This window comes from Cyrtonyx montezumae, unplaced genomic scaffold, assembly GCF_038088225.1.
Source record: "Cyrtonyx montezumae isolate F1298 unplaced genomic scaffold, pur_monq_1.0 scaffold_0, whole genome shotgun sequence".
Classification (NCBI taxonomy): Eukaryota; Metazoa; Chordata; class Aves; order Galliformes; family Odontophoridae; genus Cyrtonyx; species Cyrtonyx montezumae.
The window spans coordinates 35,212,505-35,234,317 of NW_027071824.1; the positions used below are offsets into that span (position 1 = coordinate 35,212,505).

At 39.2% G+C, this 21,813-nt stretch overlaps 1 protein-coding gene across 1 annotated transcript in view; it reads right to left on the reverse strand.

Moving 5' to 3' along the window:
• The window catches only part of RGS17 (regulator of G protein signaling 17), a 64,470-nt gene extending 43,129 nt beyond the window's left edge, over window positions 1–21,341 (reverse strand). Inside the window, exon 1 of the mRNA XM_065732606.1 lies at window positions 21,286–21,341. The gene's annotated coding sequence lies outside the window, so the exon portion shown is untranslated. The remainder of the gene's footprint in view (window positions 1–21,285) is intronic.
• Window positions 21,342–21,813: the final 472 nt, after the last annotated feature.

Sequence of the window (21,813 nt, forward strand, 5' to 3'; positions counted from 1 at the left end):
TTGTTTCATTATTTGCATAGGTGCTTTCTAGTGGTGTTGAATCATAAATATATCTAGGAATTTCCAGTCACCAATTACTTTCCCTTCACTGTTATACTGGAAATGCTGTACAAACTGGTATTATAAAACAAGAAAGTGAACAGTGAGTTGTTATTTTTACATGAGCTGTTAGAGAAATGGAATTTAAGCAGTAGCTACAGTGTGCATCAAAGACTAATCATTTTAACCAATGACTTCTGTTAAAAAGTAGCTTTACGCACTATACACCATCACTTCACACTTGCAGAGCTTCCATCAGCATCTCAGGACTGAGATATTAATCACATTTCCAAATATCCCTGAAAGCAAGATGAGTTTTGATATCCTACAACTTGTCACATAAATGTGAAAGCAAGCACAGAAGGTAGTTGTTTCCTTTATGTTGATAATCCTTTTCTTTCCTTTTTTTTAGCTCCAGAGCTATAGAGAGAAGTCCTGAGTGGGGATTCAAGTACAAGGCTGTTGACTTGCTCAAACTTCCCCATTAAGGATTACATACATTTGATATTAGATATTGTTTAATTGCTTACATAATAATTATTACTATCATGATGGGAAGATTGACGTCAAAATTCTTACTTCAGAATGGATGACCCTTGCTTTTTATTCATATGAAGAACAAAGGAATAATTTAGGACTCAGATTTACTGTTGATAGTCAAGAAGATACTGAGAACTGCAGTATAAGCAGATGAGAACCGATTTTTGCTATCAGAACTCAAGCACTGTGTTTCTTATATGAGTTAGGATTACTCCTGAGCAAATTCAGAGGATAGCTTACACTCTGCTCTTTGCTCAAGAAGATGGTATGTGACATGATGCAGGTGCTTGCAGGTGTTCACCTTGTTTTCTTTTTCAGAGGCAGTTCTGCCAGCTGTCTCAGCATTTTCTGCTTGCTTTCTAGTTGTTGCCTTTGCTCCATACTCCCTTGTGCTGCTTCACTGTAATTCAGTAGGTGCTTATGCTTCAGCCACAGAGATGTCTACTTCAGAGCTCTAGCAGCAGTTCATAGCTACTTGGCAAAAAGAAAAATGGGTTATGCTTTATCATCATGTAAGAAAACTGCAATTTAAGCCGGTGAGAAGCCAGGCAGTTTTAAATGACCTCAAGTTTTAGAATAATCTCATTCTGGTGTCAATGGTTTAAGGGCTGGTTCGGCCTGGTTCTGTGACAATTGGGGTGGGGGACCCACAGACCCACATGACCTGGGGAAGGGGAAGGAGGAAAGGAAGAAAGGAGAAGGGAGATGGGCCTAGAAACAAAACAGTGGCAACAATCTGAGGAGGAAAGCTAATTTAATAAACAAGATATCAGAATGCAAAATAACACAATATAATACAATATAATTTGAATTGAAGCTAATAAATAAAAAAAATAAAAATGAGAGAGTGATAAACCAAAGGCCTTACACTAACGTTGAAGGCGAGACAGCCAGCGAGCACCCACTGCTGGGTCAATCCTCAAAGGAAAGAGAGTGTCTCATGACACACAAACAGTTTTTATCTTTCCCTCTGAGTGGAAAAATGTGAAAATACAAGGCAAGACTCCTGGGGTACATAGTTCTTCTCTTCTGAGACAGGTATACCCTTAACTACTGATGATCCATGGAGCTGGAACATTAAGTCTTTAACTCCCAATGCACTACGTGATGTTATGATGTTGAATACTAATAACAAAAATCATAAAACCATGATATCTAGTCTCCTGCTGCAGCCATTGCTCTCTGGTAGCTTAACTTTAGAAGTCCACTAAATCAAGTGGAGGCTAAGCTGCAGTCAAGAGGGTAACACTTTGGTCTTCAGCACCAAGTCAGATTCTGTTACCCAAATAATATGAAAGTTTCAGTGATATCCATTTGACTCTAAATGGTGTACACTGTTGCTCTCCAGTACATTTTCTTCATCAACAGCTGGTATTGATCACTATGGCATGCTTGCTTTAGGACAGGTACCAAGAAAACACTTTCAAACTCTTCATATTCTGACAAAAAGTAATCCAAAAAGCATTGCATACCATAGCTTATTGAAAAACAGTTTTTCTCTGTTCTGAAGCAACCAATCCATAAACTTCTGACTAAAAATGACTATTATACTAACCAAGATACAGAATGAGAATGGCCCTCCCTCAGACATACAGGCTGTTATTATTAAATTAGGCAAATAAGTTACTTTTTGATGTGATATTTGAAACAATGAAAACTTGAAACTGCACTAGATGAAAAAATTGAAAGAAAATATAAACAGTTAATCATTCTTTAGATGTACTTGGCAAATTTTCCTGGTAAGAATGTTATCACTTAGGTAGATAACTTAATAGAGAGACAGTGCAGGAAAGCTAGTATGCTTCTAATGGCATTGCTATGGTGTAATGGGGTTGAGATGTCTATATTGAAGACAGATGCTATTATTTGTTCTAGTTTTACCATAAGTGACACTATGATATTTCAAAAATCAAGCCTGAAAGCCCATTAAAAACATCTTGCTGGGTTGACTCATAACAAAATGTAGGAATTGTTTTTTTGTATCCTGCTGAATAGGGAAGCTTTCAGAACACTCAGCCTGATGATTCCTAGCTTTTACAGCAAAGTACAAGGCAAACTTAGTGGTCTAGTGATATGCTTTTATAATCCTTTCTCTTTTAATGGTGTGTCCTTTTCTGTCTAAGTTACTGAAGCAATAGATAGGTATGTTGCTTCCCCATTCATTCATTTATTTCTGGTTTGGTGCATTTGTGTCACTTTCATGGAAGGCTTAAAAAAGTTGGTGAGACTCTCAGTCTCACACTAAGATATTTGCATGCTTTTTAACTAAAGAAATGAGTTCAGTGCTCCAGATGCAATCCAGATAATGAAAATTTAATTCAACATGAAAAAGTGTTCCTTACTGCACTTTGGTTTTAAGTGTTCCCTTAGAATAAGCCATTGTACTCCTCCAACAGACTATAGTGATTCTTTATTTGATTTGTTATTCAGTGTTCTTCTCTGCCCTCTCATATCCTAAAATCCTACTATGCCAAGTTGATCAGAGAAAGCTAACAATATATAGAGAAAGCATGATCCAGTACCTGAGGGCTATCCTAAAACTGAAGAAGCCTAAGCTGTTGCTCACCATCTGAATTCTAGCAAGTTACTTCATTCAACAGGAGTTAGAGGTTCTGAAATGATGTATTGCAGTTCTTCTTGAATAAATAATTTTAGTGTCATTAAACAAATTTATGACTTTAAAATCTTTCCAGTTTTGAACCAAATGACTCCAGACTTCTTACTTGTGCATAGATTCCATCAAGGAGGATCTAACTGTTTGCAGGTATGCATATAGGGACGCAGAAGCAAGTCTTGTTTTTGCTCAGCTTCACACTAAACCTTGTTTTCTACATCTGCATAAATAAAAACAAAGTATAGGATTGACTCGTGAGCAGAAAGGAGTATTTTATTTTTTATTAGATAGTCTAGCTAGGACTAGACATAGTGTTTTAAGATTCTGAGGATAGATAGATGATAATGATTTACATCAGAAATATAGATAACCAAAGAAAAATTTTAACTAGTAAAATTTTGTTATGTGGATTTCACTATGCTACTGTACAGTACAGAACATGGATATGTCTGCATTTAAGAAGTCCTGGATGCAATTACAAATAATTGTACATTGTACATTATTAGTTTCAGTCCTACCATCACATTTTCACCTCTCACGTATGGCCTGCTGTCAAACTAATAATTTTACAGACTGGGGGAGCTTACATGAAAGGTTAAAATAAATTTCAAAATTCTTACAAAAAGAAGAAGTACCTCTGTACTACAGGTTTGGTGAACTTCTCCACTCAGATGAACTATCACAACACTTGATTACAATATAAATAGAAAAAGGACAAAAGTATGGTGTAGGGAAAAAATGACTTTTACACTTAGAAGCTTAAGAAATTAAACACACAAGTGTAGAACTTCTGTGTAAGAATAAATACATTTTAGGATGACTCACCAGGCTGAACACCCACTTAGGTGCAGGTCTTTGAAGAGAACTTGTCAGGGTATTTGTTGCATGTAAAATTTACTGTAGGTTTAGTCTTTGTCCTAGGTATGGACCCAGACTTCATTAGTTTTAGTGCTAATTTTTTAATTACAATCTTCCATCTTTTTGAACAACAGTTCACACGTTAAAACAACCTTTTTCAGCTATTCATTTACATATTTATTATATGTTTGTCCTACTGCTTTTTTTGTAAGATAACAAAAAAGGCTGAACAAAAGAATAACTCCTAAAGCTAAAACTGAGGCCCAATCAGAATGTCAAAAGAAAACAGTACAAAAAAAACCCCAAACAACAAAGAATCAAACAACAACAAAAAAAAGCCCACTAAAAAAGGATAAATCACACAGTTCTGTCATTTTTACCAAGATGAGGAAATAAGAAAACAAAACCAATGCTTACTTTTGTTTCTAGCACATTGTGGGGACTACTGGGTCCTGCAGAGCTAGTCTGCTTGGCTGGTTTGCAAATACCAGATTGCGGAACTCTGGCTATGAAGTCACCATGAGCACCTTGCTTTTAGAGGTGTTTTTGCCTACAGGAAGGAAAGAGTCTTGTGTGAATTACCTGTGCATCTGCAATACTTTAGCAGAATTAGACACCTCAGATGAATCGCTGAAGGCAACACACCAACATTAAGGACCAAGTTATGCTTTAAGAAATGAAAAGGTGGATGTGCTTTCTTGCTTTCATTCAGCATCAGAAATACTAAATACTGTAGCTCCATCACTCTCTTTACTACTGGGCATAAACCTAGATGTCCCTACTGCTAGGTGAGAGCTGCAGTGTTGGATACTCTGTTGCCTCTATGGATAATTGCTGTTTAATTGTTTGATGGGTTTAAGGCGTCTTTTGTTTGCTTTTTTTTTTTAGTTAGATTTTTTTTTTTTTGGGTGGGGGGAGGAGGTGTTTTGTTTGTTTTGAAAAGCAGCATAGCATCAACAAAAATAGCAGAAAGTGATCTTTCCTTTAAATATTTTCAGAACACGGTATTGATGATTAAGGCAGCGTCTTCTTGGACCTGGGGAGGGAAGGTCTGAACTGAGATTCACACGACGTGGAACTGAGACATCTCACATCCTGGCCAAAGCTGCCCAACCTGCAATTGTTTTATGAAAGAAAGATGAAGAAAATTGCAGCAGTTCCGGTGAGAACAGTGGGGATTAAACAACTTCAAAACCTACTTATGACTAGGTTCCTTCTTCAGCAATATTTTGGAGTGACAACTGATTTGATTTGTGTTTTGTGAGTTCAGCTCAACTTATTTAGGAAAAGAGAACTACATTCTTAGCATGTCTCCCTAAACTAAGTTATGTCTGAGAGCTCAGGTAGAAAACTTGTCCTGATAAGAGCTGGCAGTGACAGCTGGAAGCAGTTTCAGTTATGACTGTAAGCAATAGGCAGCTGAGAATATGACTTGGGAAATTTGGGTGTATGGGCAATTGAATGTTGAAGATTCTTGGATATAGAGGACTGGAAGCCAAGTAAATCCTAGCTTAGATTCCTGGTGTCTATAGCGGATTATTGCCAAGATACATACAGCAACTATTGCCATCCCAACTTGAGTAAAGAAGATAAACTCTTCCTTGCCTATTTTTAAGCCATGACAATTCAATTTATACATATATATCTCATTCTGGAAGGCTGAACGTAAAATGCAAATGTAGGAAATTTTCCTTATAAGTGAAATCATTCAATACTTTTATTTTGTCATAAAAAGAAAAACAATCAGTAATGCCTGTAACCCCTCCAAAACTGGTGATCTTAGATTTTCATCACAGTGCAAGTTTAGACATACTGAAAAAGATAGTATCTTTCTGTTTACCAGAGAACTAGTACCTTTGGGAAACAGTGTTGCCAATAGTTATGTTATAGTATGATATTTATGCATCTTCCAGAAATAGAATTGATGAGAAAAAAATATTACAGACATTTTGGATGGTCGACATTGTTGCTTTTTTGTAGTAAAACAATTAAAATCAATTTTGAAATGCTAAGGGTATTGATTAGGATTTAATGAAATTTTGAATTATCTCTAAAAAACAGCGATAAAATCTTTGGAAGGCTTGCAGTTGGCTCAGTAGTGCCTTTTTCCTTAATACCTAAGTCCTGTAATAGAAATAAAGTATGCCTTAGATGAGAAAAGTCTTCAGTAGATTCCACACACAAAGCAAATTTAGGAATGGCATGAGCATTTACTACTATCAAAAGCTATGTGTATTCTTTCTTTTCATGGGTGTATTTCAGATCCAAACAAAGTTTAGCTGATTTTCTTTCCACTCAAGAGGAATATATTTGCTCTTCTTTACATAAAGAAGTCTTAATCTGGGTGTGGGATGTCTTAATTTGAATGTGGATTAGGACTAGGAAGGAAGAGAGGTCATAGAAATGTTATCTATTTGTTGGTTCTGATCTATTTGAACAGAACTAAGTTTTGAGTGACTCAGGAAGAAACTTTAGTTGCAGATGGCAAAATAAAACTAAACCTTTTTTGTTTGGTTGGTTGATTCTGGTGCTGTTGACATGTGGCATTATAATGCAGTTAAAGATTATTATGTTTTAAGCTATTTTAAAATCCAAACTTCTGTAACAACTAATATTCAGGCAGAATAAACCTCTTGTTATGGACAACTGTACTCCTCAGATACTAGAAACCAATTTTGAAAATAAAAAAATTAGAAATCAGCTTTTATGTTAAAATGTGTCTATAATAAGTTCCTTCCATTCCCCTCATTCTTCACCATAATATTCTTCAGCATCTACTGCTTCTTTTTTCAGTTCTTTAACATTGCTTTTCTTTTCCCTACAATGCTCTGCTGCCTTATGTCTACACTGGTATCTAGGTAGTCAGCTTACTGTTGGTGAGATCTAGCTCTGTTCAGCCTCTCATCTACCTATGATCTTCTCTGTGATGTTGCACTGGCTAGTTAATAAATAGATAAAAAGAAACTGTCATTAATTACTCTTCAGATTTTCTAGTTTGTTCTGTACCATAATCTTTCAAATAACTTTGTTTCCAACATTTTAAACTTCATTCATTGATTCCTCTCTCCTTCATTTGCCATTTCATCTGTTGAAATATTTCATTTTTTCTGAGACCTGAAATCTCTCATTCCTATCTCTACAGAAAAAGGTCTATTTTTCCCCTTCACTTTTATCATTGTCCCCCCAGCTTTATGCTTTTTCATAGCATGGCCTGTGTTGAAAAGTACCTCAAAGATCATCTAGTTCCAACCCCCCTGCCATGGGCAGGATCGCCAACCACCAGACCAGCCAGTCCAGAGCCACATCCAGAGTTGCCTTGAATACCTCCAGGGACAGTACATACTAAACTTCTCTGAGCAACCTGCTCCAGTGCATCACCACCCTCTGAGTGAAAAGCTTCCCATAACGCCTAACTTAAATCTCCCCTGTCCTAGTTTAAAACCATTCTCCCTTGTCCTATCACTATCAACCCATTTAAACAGTTGTTCCCCCTCCTGTTTATAGTCTCCCTTCAAGTACTGAGAGTGCGTTTTCACTTCTTTTTGCTTTTATTTTTTCACTCTCGTTTTGCATACTTCCAGGTTTTCATCAACATAGTCATCGCTGAATTCCTCTTTTTTTTTTCCCACTAACATCCAGAACTTAATGTTCTGACTTCAGTACATGTCCTTGCTGTCCACCATTACATCCTCAATGCCTGATGTACCCACGTCTTGCCTTCCTACATTCTGAATGTCCTTTTAACATCTTGTCAGTCTCTCAGGTTCTGCAGGTTATTACTTTTGCTCTTGCAGAATTGTTTCTTTACCCAGAAAATCTGGATAGACAGTTCTAAAGTGTACATACTACCTAAATCTTTCTGTAGACTGTCTATACCAATAATTAGTTTTCCTGCTCTTCAAGTTCAGCAGTTCTTGCCTCCAGATGCAAGCAGGGAAACAGCTGGAGAGCCAGAGGTAAAAGGTTCACAGTGAATATATGTGACTGTGGAATAAAAAGGTTTTCAGATCATATAGAAGGGCTGTATGCCAGACAATGAAACAGTAGTTAGCATCTCAATAGAAGATTCATCCCACTTACTCAACAGGAAAAACTTTGTTTTATGTGAAGCTGACTCAATCACTTCCTCTTCCAAAAGCAAATTTTCTGTAGTTTTGTGGAATTAAATATAATTAAATTGAACTCACATGTTTTGACATAAAGTAAGTGTTTGCATATTTTACTGCAAGGCTGATGGCTTCTGCTCATGCCCATTGTTTCACATTTGTAAATGCTTTGCAGTTACTGATTTAGAATAACATCTTCTCAATGGAACAGACTTGAGGACAAGTACTATGATATTTTTGTTGAAAATATTTTTAATTTAATTTTTCAGGATGCAGGAGCATCAAACAGGAAATTATACGACCGCTCTTATTGTCAGCAACCATCTCTGGCCACTGACCATCATATCCCTACAGATCTACTTCTATTCTTGCCATTCCCATTACTACTTCGAAGAGGCTATGAATACTTCTCAAAGACAATCAAAATGTCTCAAAACTTCTTGAATTTTGCCTCCCTGTCTTCACTCTAAATTTCAACATTGTTTTTACAATTGTACTATGACTGATAACTTCTGGAGAGAGAATGACGAAGACTAGACATTCTTGACGACAATATTTTGTGTAAATTCACGCCTGATTTTTGATTTTGGTGAACCACAAATCAAATTCCTAGCCAGAATAAACATGTTATTTGGTGACTTTCTTTCTGCCTTATAGAAGCTTTGCTTACAAGGGGACAAAAATCATGTATTCCAACCAGTTGTATGTGTGGGAGGTTCCCATGTTCCATTCAGATCACTGCACTGTGAACAAGGCAAGATTTCTTTCTGTAGAAGAGGGCCAGGCAGGCTCAGACACTGAGCCTCATGGAGTCACTTGGACACACAGATCAGTGCTCACTGCTTGGTCACAGAGAACATCTCAGTGCTGTTTCCAAACATTTATTTAGAGCGTCTGAGTTTCAGACTGGCCTTTATCAAATTGTGTGTGCATAGCTACAGTCTTGGGGTAGCTGCTTTTTATAAGCAGGGAACTCTCCTCTGACACATGTAGATAATACTCATAACACATGTTGCCCTTTGGTTTGGCACCCATGCGGCAACTTAGGAAGGAGATGTGGATGGAATTGTTTTCAGTGCAATAACAGCACTAACCTTGAGCATTACTAAGAAGCAGTGAAAAACATTCAAAGTCTGAAACAGTCTAGATGCCAAATTCAGATGGTTTCTGAAAGGCTTTAATGTTTGTTTGAAGAATACAATTTTTTTAACTATTAGAAATAAACTGAGGTTGAGTTACAACTGCATTTGCTGGAGGCATTGCTGCCTGTTAATCGCATCAGATATTTGATGAGTCTGGCCAAATCTCATTTTGAAGTGAGGTCCCTGCCCTAAGAAAGAGCTGAGTACTTTAGCTGTACTACTCAGTACTCAGCTAGAACTACAGTAAGAGGAATAAAGGAAATGTCATGATTACTGTCAGTTCAAACCTTTACTTAGGTGTAAAGACAATTCTTTACATGAGTGTGAAACTTTCATTAAGCAGCATAGTCTGTTTCAATTCAAGTCTACAAGTGGGTCAACAATACCTAGTTCATAAAATGGTTAACTCTGAGAACACTCATAAGCCAATTCATCCAAATGGCCCAGATTCTTCACATCATTGACAAACATTTAATTTTCTCCCATGATTTGACTTTTCTTCCAAAAGTGACTCATGTAGTACCAAATAAAAGTGTGTGACATTTTTGACTGCACCGTGTAATCTCATGTAGGTGAACCAAAGCATCTGCATCACATAGTTACCACTGTTGGAACCCTGCTCTTCTAGACTAATATCTAAATGTCTCTGTTTATATTTTGCTTATTCATTTAGTGTCTACAAGATGCCAAAATTAAGAAGCACTTGTAAATAACTTACAGAAGAGTTTCATGAAAAAGCAATTTTTGTCTGAGAAGATAAAGAAGTATATTGATGTTTAAGCTTTCCTGTATCCAGATCAGTGGAAATGTAACCTTGCAATAGAAATAAGAAGGGAAAAAAAAAAAAAAAAGAAGAAACTTCCAGCTCTCTCTTTACACAGTAGTAAGCAAGAACAATTCTGTTACATTAGATTATTTTTTTAACAAATTAGCAACATCTTGCTTTGTTTCTTCCTGAATTTATTTGGTTTGAAATAACTCCAACCAAATCTGTATCAACTTTTTTTTTTCATTTCATGTCTTGCTTATTTTCATTCTAATATTCTAATATACCTTTTTTTTTTCCCCTTACATTTAAGATAGGGAAGATACATACAGAAGTCGATGTAATTTTTAGTTTTCCTAACTACTATTACATCTGAAATGTTAATTTTTCTTCCACAATGCACAAGCTCTGATACAAGTTTCTGTGTGTTAATCCGTATCACAACTTCTACTGACAACCAGTCACTTGTTCACCTCAGTTGGGGCATCATAATCAATGGGTTTCCCCACAGAATAAATTGCAACAGCATCAGAAATGAGTTTTAGGATATTGCCTTCAGTCAGACATAGACCAGAAGTTTATGTGGCTGAATTTATTCTCAGACACTTGATCTCACATGTTTCAATGCCATTATTTACAGCAAGGAAGGCTCTGTATCACAGAGCTGAAACTCAAGCGACACAATTATAAGCTTTCTTTGGGTTTTAGCTGCACCTTAACATGGGATCGCCTTTAAATGAAAGAGAATGAGGGGATGTTTATGGAGTAGTCATACAGTCTATCACATTCCTACTACAGTGAACTCCACAGATAAATTAGGAAGAGAAAATGCTGGAGGAGGTTTTTCATGAATGGAAGGAGAGATGTTGCCAAGGCATTTGAGACCTCTTTCTTTGCAAGATTCAGAGATTTCACACTCTGAGGATTTCCTCCATCTTCTGAGGTCTATTTAATCTTAGGAGCAATGTAGGGACAAATATTAAAAGGGAGGATGATGATTATGTTAGGCGGACAACTGGAAGGATGGGAGATCAGTTTAATATGGAGGACTGCAAAGGAACAAATGGGGAATAAGCTGCCTTTGGATAAACATGTCAGGAAAGAAGAAAAAGGTTATCAACTGGATCTCTGGAACACTCTTACAATTAGAATAGATGTAAAAACCTTCCTGCTTCTAACATTAAATCGATCTGGAAAAGAAGAAAAGGTAATAGCTGGTGGTTGGAAACAGCTGGGGATTTGGATGCAATTAGCCAGGGTGCTCCCTCCAGTCTATGCTCTTATTTTCCAGTCCTCCTGCAACTATTCTTAAGCCACCTGCTGGAATTGCCCACACTAATAAAAAGCAGCCTAAACCAGAATGCTGCCAAGCACATGCTGCCAGTCTGGTTCAATAGCGGTTGATTTGCTTGGCACCCTGCTGCATACGCTCTTTACCTCAGAGGATAAGATTCTAGCACAATTTAAAGCAGTCTCTCACTTAAATGGATCGAGGTCTAACATAGATTTAAAAGAAAAGTGTACCGTATTAATACTGCTTAACTTCAATTAAAAATATAAAATGCTGTCTTATATTAATGTCATTTTAATCCATATTTACTTGAATTCAATGAGTCTTTTTCCCCACCTTTAAAGGAACATGGAGTAACATTTCACTAAGAAATAAAATACTTTTAGATTTACTTGGGCTATCAGAATACTTCAGGGCAAGCATCTTGGAAAAACTGACTGGGAGTAACTTATACCACTGTTCATGAATGTGTTCTGTGCTCAGCACAAAGCAATTTATTCAAAATATTTGAAACTAAACTAAAAATAAATAAAAAACAAATATACATATGCTGATTTAGATTGATTAAAACATCTCTCCTAGGCCAAGATCCGATCAAGTTGAAGATGTATAGTGTTGTTAATGTTCAGAGTAATTTAGGATTAGAAAATGTATTATGCATTTGTTAGCAGAATTAAGCATGAGTTGACTAATTAATTCACTCTTAGCCCTCCTGTTACTCGCAATAAAAATAAAATGAATAATGTGCATTATAATTGTTATCTCACAGGATGTTTTATCAGAAAAAAACTACCAACAGATTTGTGTATAAAGTTATTTTCTATTTCATTTGATAAAGCTAGAACAGGTATTATCTTACTGACTCTGTGTATTGGGAGTTATGTCAGACAAAGCTATAGGTAATAATGGATCACACACACACAAAGACAAAACAAAATGAAATTAAACCAAAGCAAAATAAATAAAAAAAGAAAAATACATACACGACAAACCAAACAATCAAAACCAAAACAAAAAAGATCTGATGAACCAAATAACAGAAGATAACTGCAGAAGGTATCGTGATACTGACTACATTTCTCTTTTCTCTCTCGTTTACAAAAAGTAGGGCTACAATGGTCAACCATCCAAAGCCATGCTTCCTACTGAGAGATGTTTTTCTATCAGGACTATAACTAATACTTATTATGCTGAAAGTAATAATAATGGATCGAAATAGATAGTCTTTGCTCTGGTCATTTGATTAGAAAGACTGATTTCTGAGTCAAATGCAAACTCCCTTTTTTTTCCTGGAGACTTTCTGTATCTTAAGCTTTCCCCAATGTTTTACATATCAGCGTTACTTTGGTAAAAGTAAAGCCGTCATGTTAAGTGTGAGTCAAGATCCTTGGTGTTAAATTTTGACTCTTTAAATCAACAAGAAAACAAATTTTTCTTATTATACTCAATCTCTGCATCTGCCAGTATTATACTTTGTGATCCTGAGGAATCAATTGATAGGCATTTGTCTTTCATGAAATAGCAGTGTTGCTTACTATGTCCTAGAATGCAGAAGTTACATAGTTCTTCAAAAAATAAGCTTGCTGAAAAAGAGGGTGTATGGAACAATTATTTTATAATGCTTCCTAAGGTAGCATTAGTAAGGATGGCCTTTCCATTATGTGCTCTGTGTTCTCAGAGATTACTCAAAGTTCTCAGTGTTTACTAAATTGCCTAGATTCTCTAGATTATAATAATACATGAATTCTGAGCTCTATTTTCTTGAAAGTTTCTGAAATGTCATTTGATTTTACACATTGTATGAAGTCAGGTCAGAGTGTTTGTCTGAGCACTATATGCATGGTTGAGAAAAAAGTTCATCAGTATTCAATCACACAAAGTATATATAACTTTCCCATTGTATCATGCACATACAGATATAAGCCACTCCCCTTCCCTAAATTTCACACTTTTTTACTGAATATGCTTGAAGAATTCTTCTTTATGATGTTATGCTTGGAAGAAATGAATATTGAATATAAAACCATACCCACCACATCCCACGGATTTGATAGAATATTAATATTCATTTGAAGGAATAGAGCGCTATGGTAAATATAGTATATGAAACTATATAAATATGTTTTAGATTATTGAAATGTATCTATATTAGTATTTTACATAAGGTTACTAATTTGATGACTGAAGTTGATGACTATATAATAACATAAATCAGTTGACTTCTCTTAGTACACACAACATTGTGGTTATAGAATAAACATGATAAAAATGAACTTGGTAAAATTCTGTAAACTAAAAACTGATAAATCTTGGTCTGAAATTAAAAATGGTGAGTAACCACTAAGAAGGGGTGTTTCTAATTGGATACTTCAGAAATATGTTCTTGAACACAATTTGACAACCTTCCCCAAATTATGAACAAAACAGAAGAAACTATACAAATTGTCAGTGTTTGTAGTAGGCAAGTACTGAGGAAGTAATGTAGGCCAACAGGGACAAATCACTGACTTAAGATGATCTAGATCCATTAGTAACTAAGTCACTGCAAATTGGAATTTACTTTGGTTGAATCTAATATACACCAAAGAAGAAAGGATGCAAGCTAAAGCCAGAGGCTGGAAGTTTTATCCTGAAAAGATGGGACATATCTATGTTGGAAAACTAAGCAATTCCAGGGCTTCTTCCCCGGCTTTGAGGTTAAATGGACAATTTAGTTATATTGCTATAATTAGACTGCCCTGATCTGGATAACAGGACAGCTTCATGCAGGCATTTTATTGGGAACAGTCTCTCGATCTGGGATCACTCTAACAGTGCCATATGTAGATGGTCAGGTTCTGGTGCAACAGCTCAGGCTTCTGTTTTTTTAAAGGGACATAATTTAGGAATCTAACAAGAACTGAAAGTCATGGCAAGTAAAAGAAGGGCTCAGTGCAGTCCTGCATCCAGTAGAGATGTTCTTCCTTAGCTATGTAAAACCAAAATCCTCGCTATGTGAAAGCCATGTTACTGCAGTATTTTTCACTGACTGCTATTGAAACACAGTTGGGAAGTCCTTAGATGAAGAGGGATATCGATCAATTGAGGCAGGTTTAAGAAGAGCTAAGACAATGTCTAAAAGAGTACAAAACATATTTCATGGTAAATGCCCTCAGGAGTCATTTAGTTTTAAAAATAAAGAAGTTCAGGAGTGGATTTTTTTCAGTTTCTGTGTGCTGTAGAATGTGAGATGACATACAGATAGCAGAGGTAAAATAAGGACATTTTTTTGCACAGGATACAGTGCTGCTTTTAACTAGATTTTTCCAGTGTTCAACTTATGTCAAATCTCTCTACCCTACACTTCAATTTGCAGTACAGACTTGTGCTTTGAGGCAGATGTTTGATACAGGATGGTTCCACTGCAGAGAGAGCTCAGGACAAATCCCATAAATAGTCAAACTTCTCTATAGTGAATCTTTGTATAGTGAACCACTGACCAATGCCTACTTGTAAAGGTGCTGATCACTCAGAGCTGCCATTTTTATAATTCCACAATTTATGAAGTTGCTGCATACTCTGGGCAGAGGAGTACCCTTTATTCTTTTCTGCACCGTCACCACGCAAGTACTGTCTTGAATTTTTATAGTAGCTATATGAGCTGGTTTTATGGTTTTACTTATGAACTAATCAGATACATAATCTGAAAACGTCTTTGTCTGTTCTGGTCAGCATGATGCTCACTATTCAGCTAATACTCCGATTATTATTATCATTTTTTCACATTGTGTGGGACAAATAGAATTAATAAAAAATCTTTTAACACGTGGTAAATATAACAGTGAAAAAAATGCACAAATTAAACACTTGTTACCAGATTATATCAATCTGAATGAGTTAGATTATCAGACCACTATATGACAATTGCATTCCAAAGAGCTAAGCATAAAAATAATTCATGGGTAGACTTCTAAGCCACTGTTAAATGAATAACAAAAGATAGGTTACACATCTCGCTCCTCTATTCCCAAACTCATCTTGAAAGCCATGAAAGTATCTTATTAATATTTTAGAGCTTTTTTCATTTCTGAAAACATTAAGACTTGGAAATGAAACTACCTTTTGGATACTGAGTAATCGGGACCACACTCCCACCTATATTCATTAAACTGGGGCTTCTTGCTAAGCCGTTGTAAAGGAAGTTATTACTCACTCCTCTTGATTTTCCTACAATGCAAACAATTGAGAAAGCTTCATCTACACCACCCAAAGGTGTGGTGCAATATGAATGATGGAGACTAGGAGCTGCCTGCAGGGCTGGGTAAGAGCACCATAATAAAGGAGATTGACTGCAAAATTCCTAATTTCAGAAGGTCACTCTCATTGCATAATAAGCACAGTATTAAAAATATATTGCATATTTCTCTCTTATTTAGGTTTTTAGGAGACCAGTGCGTATGGTGCTACAAGCAATACAAGGACTTCCTTAAGTACCCTGCCTAAACCACAATGTATCTATGACTGGCTGAACACTTGCTTCTTGGAGTGCCCTGCATTTCGAGCTCCCTCATTTAAAAGCTGTCTGAACTGTAATAGGCATGAGAATGTTGTGCTAAGGATAACCTGTCAGCCTTCGTCTGTGATTCCTGTGTAATTGATTTATCTATGAACTCATGGGATTATTTTACTGCAACTGCCATGAGTTGCTGATAAATGAAGACATTGTTACAGTAAACCACAGCACAAAATAGCAAAACATAGCACAGCAGAACAGCCCAAACTGTATTCAACCTTCCAAAAACAGACCAACAGAAAGTCTTGCATGGACTTGCACTGAGCCAAAATTACAAAGCTAAGTGGTGTATTCAACAGTCTGCTACAGCAGGAAGCCATGATAGAGTAGAAGTCTCCTCTCACAGGCTGTATTTTCTTAGTTTCACTCTCTCCCAGGCAGCACATACAGAGTTAGGGTTATACAGTCGTCTAGCTTGGGAGCACTCCCTCATATTTCAGCAAGCACGGGGCTGACATCACTGGAGGGAAGAGCCAAGCTGCTTTAAGGGAAGCTGCTTTGGTAGCAGAAGCTGCATAGATGCGTTTACGCATCACTTGCTAATTTACTTCCTTTCTCACCGATGAAACTAGGCGAGTTATTTTGTATTTTTGTATGGAGAAAGATTATGTAGCACAGTTGTCATTAAGGTGTCTGAGTGCCTTAAGTGTAATTTGTAGTATGTAATGTTTCGCTTTAGGATTTAAGATTCTCTTAACATTTCATTTCTATTCCACCTCCCTACCTGCAATTCCCTACATACATTTTGTCTAGAAATTTTCTGTTTTCTAAGAACTCATTGCCATTTGCTTACAAAATAAATAATATATGAAAAGTGTGATTGTATGAAAAAATATGAAGCATTTCATCCATATTTTATAAACAAGGAGATGAAAGACAAAGCTAGCACTAAAAACATAAAGATATGATAGATTCAGCATTAAATTAGTTTGTGTTACTTTGATTTATTCTATATTAAAAACAAATAAGCTGAGATTAATTAATATAGTAGAACAGCACAAATTATTCAAAGCACACCAGTCGTTTAAATTGAATTTTCATCTATTTTGCAACACCAGAGCAGTGCAAAGCAGCTGAAGCACAATAGCATGCCCAGCCCCTACTTTGGCTTAGTGCACCCACGTTAGCCACAGCCTGGGTTTCATGGTGGCTGGACAGGAGCAGCAGTGAAGACCATGAGATCCTTGGTTGCGTGCTTTATGCATTCCCATAGGTCCCTGCCACAGTTATACTGCATGGCTGCTTCCTTTGTGCACATTAGAAGCTGTGGCAGTGCCAAGGGAAACCTTCTGACAGCAGATACTCAACTTCAGGTAGAGGCAGCCACTTCTTTCTTCAGAGGTCTCTGAAGCAGTAAACTGCCCATGGGATTGGTTGTCACACAGCCCCATGCCTCAGTCCCACTTGGCAGCACCTGATGAGGTGCAGAGCTCACAGGTTCCATACCTTGGGAAGGGGGAGCACCCCCCAGGAGCCTGCAAAGCCACTCACACAGGCCTGCTTACAGCCTGCATCATGACAGCCATTAGCTATAACCATAAATAGATAAACTTAATTAAGACTTAATCTATTCATTTGTTTTTATACCCTATGCACAAGCTTTTAATTAATTAACAATATGGAAAGTCTGATTTCATTATTTCATTACTAGGACTACTTAGGACAAACAAGAGGTCAATAGAAATGCTAAATTTCTTGTATGATTTCATTTTCAACTGATTTTAAGCTAATTTGCACATCATGTTCTCAGAATTTTTTTTTAGATATTCACAGAATCAGCACTACAAATACGGTGAGGATTTATTTTTCATTAAAGACATCAAAGTTGAGACATTGGTACGTGTGCAAAATAAATCCACAGCTGACATCACGGAGATATGATCAGAAGGGAGCTAGCGGAACTTCAACCAATACCTCTGCAAGAGCTTTATATAGTATACCCTGTGAGTACCCACAGGAATCCCCATGTGCTATGTATTTAAAGATGTGTGTGAAACTATGTGTAAGAAAGTGATTTCATTCACTCATTACATGAGTAGGAAAAGGTTTAACCTCATTAATCTTACTGCATTTTTTTTCAAGCTTATGAATTTTTAGTGATGGACAGTTTATATACATATATATGTTTGCCACTCACATGTATAGCATAAATGTACATACATGTATATGCCATTTATTACTGCAAACCATTCTCATGGTTACTTTGAGACTGGCTGGAGCCTGAAAATGACTGACATTCCTTCTATCCTGTCTTTGTAGCAATGCCACTTGGTCCCTTCTTCCTTTAATCTGATGGGATTACAGTATCTGAGGCCACCAGAGTTCTATTTTTACGTGAAAGAGGTCTCAGCTCATGTGAGTTTCTACTGTTCTCCACCTGTACACAATTTGATGTTGATTGCTCCAAGTTGTGCCTGTGGCTGGTTTCTGGATCTCTGGGTCCAAGTTGTGCTTTTGTAGCTCTCTAGTCTCTTAAATTACTCGTGTTGAACTCAAGCATGGCTTGGCAGTGAGATCAGGGAGGCTCTCTGCTACATCAGTCTCATCAATATCAACACTCCACAAGCATGATTCAAGATCAGAAGCACTCCTTGTGTCACAGATCCTTCCAAATCAATTAGACTTTATGGGAGATTTAAATTTTACTTTTGAAACTATGCCCATTGTTCAATACACGTATCCCTTCTAATTTATTTTATGCAGAGGAATCAGCAGTTATGTTCATTCCAGTGTGTAGTGTTCATGGATGTATATCCCCTCACGTGCAGCTTCCATTTTGTATTTAGTATACTCCTTGAAAAATGCTGTAGTTTGAAAATAAAACATTTTATCTTCTGTTCGGGGTAAGGAGAGACTGGATTAGGATGGGAGTTTTTGCTGTCAGTCAGACTTCGATTCCAATCAATAGTGCAGGGAGTTAATTTTCAGCAGACAGCTTTTCAGAACCTTTCTGAAATGAGTTCATGGGTTAGGGACATTTTTTTTTTTCAAATATCCATGTGGAATAACAAGAAAAAGAATGACTATTCTTTTCTGTAGATTCCAGCATAAAGACCGAAGGCTTGAGATAGTCTTACAGCCCCAGGCAGCTCTCCTACCTTACTGTTAGACAAAATGAAGGGATCCAAACCATCAGTGCAGGACCTGCTCTGCTGTGAGGACACCACCAGCACCTGCGCAGGCACAGGGCACGCCTTTGCCACTTACGAAGGCTAAGGAGCACCTAATGAAATTATCAGACAGCAGGTTCATAGCAAACAAAAGGAAGTACTTTTTCACACAACTCATAATTAAATTGTGGCGCGCACTGCCACAGAATGTGGTTGAGCCCAAAGAATAAACAGATTAAGAAAAGGGAGTAGAGAAAGCAAGCTGAGTTTAAGAAATCCCTGTACTACGGTTTGCTTGAACTTGAAAGCATATAGCAGGAAAAAGATCACTGCATACCAGCTCTGCTTCTTATATTTTTCTCCCTTTGGTATCTGCTAATGAACACAGTCAGAGCCAGGATATTGGACTGAATGTCCAACTCACAACTGCAATTCTTTTGCTTGTATGCTTTTAATCAAATTATGCTCCTATTTTGGCTACTTGGAAGGATCTAAGGCCCTGATTGAGAAAGGCATTCAATGTCTGACTCTCACGTATTTTAGAGAGGTAAATACTTGCATCTCTCATGGCCTTCAGCTATGCAAACTGATCAGGGTGGGGCACGCTCATCTTTTATTAAGACTTTGCTTATTCTGAGTATAGAATCAAATGAAGAATATATATTTGATAACGGTGACAACAGTGTGCAATATCACCTCTTTATAAAGGTCAAATAATTTGTTTGCCTAACTGGCTTTGGTCGCAGAAAGATTCCCCAGTGATTTACAAAAGGACAGTGACACTCACATCCACTGATGTGAATGAAAACTATTTTCCTTTACAGAACTCCCAAAATGTGCAGTATATGTATATATTACATTTGTGGAAATGTAATTATCACCTGTTACCTACAATAGTATTGCAAACGATACACAACATTTACCTAGCAGGGTGTTTTGGGATTTCATCCATTTTGCAAAAGCTGCAAACCTATGACACGCATTGGTGAAAACTCGGACACAGAATTAAGGAAACCAAATATTGGAAATCCTAAACGCCTCTGCCAGTCCAAAGCCTGGCGGTGCGGGCAGGGTTTCCCTAGGTATCAAGAGGCAGCAGTAAATCGTGCAACACAGGCTCGACAGCCGAGCAAGAGAGGCAACCTCACCCTTCTTAACTGCGGGAGCTTTCATCCCGGGGAGAGGTGAGGAACCGCGGGAGCAGCAGCAGCACGCGGCGGCTTTGGGCGGCTGAAGGGCGGCAGCATCCCCCGCCCCGCCGGCAGCCGGTGTTTCCCCGGGCGCAGGGAAGCCCCGCGCCGCCGTGCGCCGTCCCGGTGCCAGGACCGGGAGCAGCCCCTGCCCCGCCGGCCGAGCCCGCTACCTGCTCCCGCCGCCGTGCCGCCCCCGCCCTCCGACATTTCCTGGGGAGGGAAGGAGGCCGGGGCCGGCGGATGGCGATGCCGCAGGGCAGAGCGGGCGGGGATGCCGCGGAGGGCGGTGCGGCCCCGAAGGGCGGCGGCGGGGGCTCCCCGGTCCGAGAGTGGGGAGGAGGGGTAGGAAAGCAGCTCTCGGGTTCAGAGCAGCCTCGTGCCGGCTCCTCGGATTGAAATAATAATTGCATTAATTGCCCTCCTCCCACCGAGCGGACCCGCGTTACAAGGGGAAGGTCAAGAGGAAAGGCAGGAGGGAGCGCTGCCACACCGCGAGCCGGCGGCTGTCACCCCGCCAGCGCGTGCCCACGGCTTTCCCGGGGGCGGCCCGCTCCCCCCGCCCCGGGCTGGGCGGCATCGCCCGGCACGGCGCATCCCCGCGGCATCGCCCGGCGGATCCCCGCGGCACCCCGGGCACAGGCAGAGGGCTGCGAGGGAGAACGCGGGCAGAGCCGGCGGCACCGTTCCCCACCCCTTTGTGCATCGCGGGCACGGAGCCGCTCACACACACACACACACACGCACGCACACACACACACACAGAAACACCACCTTGCAGCCTCGGCGCCGCAGCCGCCCGTTGTTACACACACACACACCGATACACAGCCGGTCCTCCCGCTGCACTCCACCGCCCTCCATCCATCCTCTCTCCGTCTCACCTACCTCCCTCCTCTTCCTCTCAACCCCTCCCGCGTTCTGTTGGTTTGGGGATTTTTTTGTTTTTGTTTTTTTTTTCCTTTCCTCTCTTTTTTTTTTTTCTTTTCCCCCACTCCGCGCATCACTCCAAAGCAGACATTTTGCTACCATTTCAACGCGGTGCGGCTTCAAACACAAGCCAAGCGCCTTACCCACCCCCGCCCGGTTGCGTGCAGTTGGCGCTCAGCGATCCCGAGAAGGGCTGCGGCGGCTCGTCCCTAGCGGAGCGGGGCTGCTGCCATCCGCCCAACTTCAGCACCCACAGCCGGCACGGAGAGGAGACGGCGCAGGGCGGAGAGGAGGGAGGAAGGGCGGGAGAGAGGCAGGAGGGGAGGGGAGGGTGCGAGGAGCGGAGGCTGGGAACCTCCGCACATGCGCTCTGCCGGCAGCCCGGCGGCAGCGGGAGTTTCCCCACTCGGCCCCGGAGGGTGAGTCATGGCCCGGCCCCGCCGCGGGGTGCGCGGGAGAGCGATGCTGCGCTGTCGCTCCGCTCTTGTCTCACGTGGAAGAAAGAAAAACAACGGAAAAAGGTTTATAAAGCGCCGTCCAGCGCTTCTGGTGTAAGCAGAACGATGCGGCAGTGTAGTGCCTGGATAACTTTTGGATGTCGGGCACCTGAAGCGTAACGCCTGAAGAAAGAGCCGGGGTGGATCTTTCAGTGGCAGCCGCACGAATCGAGAGCGG